Here is a 6,185-nt window from a genome sequence, read left to right on the forward strand (position 1 = left end):
CCTCCTCAGAGACCTGCACTGGCTACCCGTACCGAAAAGGATCACTTTCAAACTCCTTTCCCACGCTCACAAAGCTCTCTACAACACCGGCCCAGCCTACCTCAACGACAGACTTACCTTCCATGCTTCCACACACCTTCTTCGCTCCGCCAACCTTGCTCTCGCCGCCGTCCCACGCATCCGGTGCACCACCGCCAGAGGAAGAACCTTCTCACACCTCGCCACCAAGACCTGGAACTCACTACCTCTCCAGCTACGCCTGACCCAAGACCCCCTAACTTTCAGGAGGCACCTCCGAACATGGCTTTTCGACCAGTAGCTTCCCCTCCCCTCAGCTCCTTGAGACCCTAACGGGTGAGTAGTGCGCTTTATAAATATTCTGATTGATTGATTGATTCCTCCTGTGTCGCTTTCTCCTTGCTCCGTCCCTCCTTACCTAACTTCTCCTTCCATGGCTCGCGTTTTCTGCCCTCAACCAGTGAGCCCCTCCTCCGAAACCCTGAAGTGCTCGCTCCCGGTCGGGCTATTGCTCTGGGAATCGGCGTTCAGGGTTACCATGGCAATACGCTCTGCCGGCTGTGCGGCTGAAATGGCGCCTCCATTACAGGTGGCCAGGTTAATGTTGTTTTTATTCACATAGGACTCTGAAATTAAAACTATAGGCATCATCGCCTCCTACCTTGTAATCCCCAACACCAACCTGAGGGCAATGCCAGCTGGCAAGTGGAGAAAAGGTGCCACGCTGGCTGCCATCTCAGGCACACAAGGAAAAACAAAGCTGCCCCTCATCTCCTGAGTGGTATGCCCTGCAGCAAAGAAAGCCAATCACCCTGCATGCCGTGATCTCAGGGAGAAGGTGCTGTGCTGGAAAACAACAACAGGCAAGGGGCCACCCCGGGATCCACGTAGCACTCCGCACTGCTGGGGTTATTGTTTACCCATGGATATTAGCTGCTAAAGACACAGTGCTAGCCGCAGATGTGGTGATGTTTATTGATTCTCCAGGCTGCGTGGTGCCTTCGTTCATCATTCATGTATTTATTATTTTATCTTCGGAGACAGTCACACACGTCTGCTTTCCAGCGCAGCATGCTCGCTGCTACACCTCCTCATTTCAGCATACCTCCAGGTGGTCGAGGGCCTCTAATTATGCATGTCTGATGCATTTTAATGTGGCGATGCGGTCACCAGTACTAAAATGCGTTAGTCTGTCCCCTAATGCGTGGTACTTGGCAGAGCTGTACATGCATGCATGCCAATAGACCTGATTCAGGCGGGAGACTCCGGATTTCCTAAGCCTCAAAGTGCTTAATTTTGGCAGTGTCATGCCTGAAATTGCTACTTCTTCGATAGAAGTTAATGGGAGAAGTACATTCTACCGAATTTTTTTTTTTTTTTTTTTTTCATTTCCCACATTTCTCGTCTCAAATATTGACATTTATGTACATGCCAACAGACCTGATTCAAGCGGGAGGCTCACGATTTCTGAAGACGGATTTATTTTGTCTCCTGCCTGAAATTTCCTCTGCTTCAATAAAAGCCAATAAAGAAAATACATTCAAGTGATTGTGTGTTTTTTTTTATTTTTAATCTTCCACGTATCTCTTATAAAATGTTGGCTTGTATGCCAGCCTAAAATGCGGCACCCAAGTATCAGTCTGACAGACTTTATATTGTTACATTTCATGGGCTGATAGTTATTGTGTAATGCCAGCTTAAATGAAAAGATACTGTTTTGGTTAATTATTTCTCTCTGTGTTTTTAATTCAGTCTAAAGAACAGAAGCACGGCCACAACATCACTTCAATTTATTATGAAACAATAAAACGTTTGCATAACATAACTCGTTTCAGACCATTTCAAAGATAACTGGATTAGAATGCCGGTTTTGCACTGATACTGTAGCCGCCTGAAGAAGTGGAAAGGTTCTAGTACTCTGCTACAATGTGGCGTAAACTGAATTTGAAGCTCTTCCAAGATGGCCGCCGAATTCCATGCCTCGAGGTCGTGGACCAAACGAGGCGCCTGTCAATTGGCTGTGGGATGGCGCATGCGCTCTCCTAGACTCCCTCACATGGTTTGTGGCCGGCAAAGGAAGGGTTAGTTTTGCACCCAGCACTTTTATTTTAATGTGAGATAGTACATCGAGTGAATGAAACATCCAAAAGTTACCTTTGATTTTAATTTAGGAACCAAAGCAATCCAATTACACAAACACAATGATAGAGTCTTGCTGCAGTGTACTTCTAGTAGGCGACTGAAAATTGTTTTCACACAGTTCTTCGTTAGTATAGTGGTCAGTATCCCAGCCTGTCACGCCGGGGTTCAATTCCCCAAACAGGGAGGTTATATTTTTAATTTTTGTAAAGTCGCAGATGCTAAGTGTAGACTTTAGTACTTTTACAGTCATATAAAACGTAGATTTTCCTAGTCCCATGATGGAAAGTCTTAATTTTATTAAAGACACGGAGGCACGGATTTACTTTAATAAATAGCAGCAGTCAAGAAAATACACTACAGTTCCCAGAAGGCAAAGGAATAACAGCCAATGGGAACCAAAACTAGTCAAACAGTATGCACCAATCACATGAATACAAGGCATTATGACGTCACTTGACTGCGAACAGCCCTCTTTTCTTGCGAGAGAGTCAATAAGAATTAAACAATGGCACAATAGAAAACAGAATGAGAATTGCCATAATAAAAGACAGAACATCGGAACAAAAGTTCAAAATCCAAGGAAACGAGGACGGAATCTGGTCCGTGGATGCAGTAGAACGACCAGTTTGAAGAGAAGACCACCAAGCTAGAGGCAGGAACTTAAGTGGAAGATTGAGTAATGGCCAGCGGTGCTTAAAAAAAAAAGATGGGAGGGAAAGATAAAAAACAAGGTTACTAGAAGTGGAGGGATAATACTCGCCTCCGTGTCTTTAATAAAATTAAGACTTTCCGTCATGGGACTAGGAAAATCTACATTTTATGACAAGACCGGAGGCTCCTATTATGCAAGTTTAAAGCATATTAATTACATTTAAAGCGACATTGTTGATAGGTTTGCAGTAGAAGATTTTAACAACATTGTCATTAGACCAGTCTGCAGATTTAAGAATATCTTCTAAACGGGAACCCGCCCGGAATGCCTTAGAAGCCATAGCTCCTCTGGAAGAATGAGCTCTGAACATAGAAGTATCTATGCCTGCTAGAGACATCAACCATTTAACCCACTTATCAAGGGTAGCAGCTATAACAGGAGAATGGGGCTTTCTAAATGAAATTAATAATTGGGGATGAGAAGAAAATCTTAAATCTGCAGTTCTTAATTCATACGCTTTTAAACATTGTCCAACACAAAGTTTAGGATGGTCAGGAAAATATGGATAAAAGACTGATGACAAATTGGTCTTGGTTCTACGAAACACTTTAAACAATACCCCTGAAGGCGTAAACTGTCGATTAGAAATATCTAGAGCTTTGACATCAGAAAGACGTTTGATAGAAACAAGGCACAATAACATGGTCAACTTTGCAGATAACATTTTTAACGTAAGCATGAGATTATCCGCCCATGACAGTATAAATTTCAACACAATGTTAACATCCCATAATGGACTGTATTTAGGTAAAGGAGGATTTGAAAACTTTACTCCCTTCAATAGGCGACAAACAAGGGGATGTTCCCCCACAGGTTTTCCATTGACAGGAGCATGGTTGGCAGATATGGCTGATCGATATAGGTTAATCGTACGAAAGGCTTTGCCTTTACTGGCCTCAGCCGCTAGGAAGTTGATGATGTAAATTAAATCCACTGAAAAGGAATCAATGTGTTTTCCCAGACACCAGTTGTGCCAAATAGACCAGGCAGACGAATAAGCCTTTTTTGTGCCTGGGGCCCAGGACCGGGAGATGTATTGGGAAGCTTCCGTCGAAATGCTCGGGAAAGATTGAGATTGCCCGAGATTTTCCATGCCGAAAGGGTCAATAAATTGTCGAGGATAAGGGGATGAGGACGGCCTAGAGGGTCTAGCAGTACATCCGGGAAGGAAGGAATCAAAATCGGAAAATCTATTGAGAGTTCCAGAAGAGCCGGGAACCAGGTCTGTGCTTGCCAAAAGGGAGCTGTGAGAATTAGAGAGGCTTGTTGACGCCTGAGATGGGCGAGCGCCCTGCTGATCATAAGGAAAGGCGTAATTGAGGGAAAGGGACCAATCCTGTAAAAAGGCATCTGATGCCAAAGCCAATGGATCTGGGCTCCAACTGTAGAATTGGGGAAGCTGTGAATTGAGACGGGAGGCAAAAAGATCTATTTGTAGAGGACCCCATAAGTTTTGAATGACCTGGAATATTGAAGAGTGCAGTTTCCAATCGCTTGCGTCCCGAAGATGACGGGAATGCCAGTCTGCTACTGAATTTTGAGAGCCCGGAAGATACTCTGCATGAACCGAAATGTGGTTTGAAAGGCAAAACTCCCAAAAACCCTTGGCAAGTTCTGCCAGTGGTTTGGATCTTGTGCCTCAGAGGTGATTTATGTAACGAACAGCAGAGATGTTGTCCATTCTGAGAAGAATAGCACAACGAACCCTGTTTTTTGCAAGGCTTCTGATCGCAAAGGAGCCGGCAAGCATCTCTAAACAATTGATATGCATTTTGGACTCCTCTGACGACCATGTACCTCCAGTCGAGATTGGTCCACATCGGGCCCCCCATCCGGACCGACTTGCATCGGATTCTAATACTAGATCTGGGGCTGATGCAAAGATAGTCTTTCCGTTCCAAGCTTCTAAATGGTCTATCCACCACTGTAGTTCTGTACGAGAATCGGCGTCTAAGGGAATGATATCTGCGTATGAAAGGCCTTTCCTTAAATTACAAATTTTTAACCTTTGAAGTGCTCTGTAGTGAAGAGGGCCTGGAAAAATGGCTTGAATTGAAGAGGAGAGGAGACCCACAATTCGTGCTAGCGTTCTGAGAGAGATCTGAGAACTGCGTAGAACTTGAAGGATTTCTGACTTTATTGTTTTGATCTTTGCGGAGGGAAGCAAAAGAGTGGCCGAGATTGAGTTTATTTGGAAACCTAAGAATTCTATAACTTGAGCAGGGGTTAGGATAGATTTCTCTTTGTTTAAGATAAAACCTAAGTCGGAGAGGAGTGAGCATGTGAGGGATAGATGAGACAACAGGGACCGAGGAGACTGGCTCATTATTAGGATATCGTCGAGGTAAATGATAAGTCTGACACCTTGAGCTCTGAGAAAAGCCACCACTGGTTTCATGAGCTTGGTGAAGCACCATGGGGCGGAAGAGAGACCGAAGGGTAGAGAGGTAAAATGAACATACTGGTCTGCCCATTGAAATTTTAGAAACTTCCTGAAATGAGGGTTGATTGGGACTACTAGATACGCATCTTGGAGATCCAGGCGCACCATCCAATCTTGGTGAAGAAGAGTATCTCTGAGATGGAGGATGGTTTCCATCTTGAAATTGTGATAGACTACAAAGTGGTTAAAACCCTTGAGGTTTATCACAGGCCGCATTTTTTTGTTTTTCTTTAGAACCAGGAAAATTGAACTTGTAAAACCTGTTGGATCGGGAAGGGTAAGGGCAATGGCTTGTTTTTGCAATAGAGACTGCACCTCTGAGGAAATGAGGGATGCCATTTCTGAGGAGAAACGAGGGAGAGGTGGTAAGTGAGTCTGAATGGGGGTTGCATAAAGTTCTATGGAATAACCTTGAACAGTGTGAAGGATCCAAGGATCTGCCGTTATTTCCAACCATTTTGGTAGGAAAAAACGGAGACGGCCTCCTACAGGTATAGAAGAAGGGATAAGACTTACTTGGTTGAGAAGAGGATCTCGAGTTCCTGAAGCGTCGGGAGCGGAAACCTCTTGATCTCTGAGGATAAAATTGCGGCCTGTATTCTTGTAGGGCGCGATGTGGTATCCTCGGGAACCTTGATAGTAGTAAGGACGGCCGGCAAAGCGGTTCCTTCCTCTGCCTGCCCTTGCAAAAACCCGTTGGGCAAACATCTTTTTTAATGAATGTTGGGCTTTATCCAGCGACATGAAGGTTGCTACGTACTTACTCAAGTCTTTAATAAAAGACTCACCAAATAGGGCACCATCTGTGCGAGCATTAGGTTGGACAGTCGCCAAATTGACTAGCTTAGGATCAAGTTTTAGTAGTAGCCC

The sequence above is a fragment of the Pleurodeles waltl genome, unplaced genomic scaffold (assembly GCF_031143425.1).
Source record: "Pleurodeles waltl isolate 20211129_DDA unplaced genomic scaffold, aPleWal1.hap1.20221129 scaffold_86, whole genome shotgun sequence".
NCBI lineage: Eukaryota > Metazoa > Chordata > Amphibia > Caudata > Salamandridae > Pleurodeles > Pleurodeles waltl.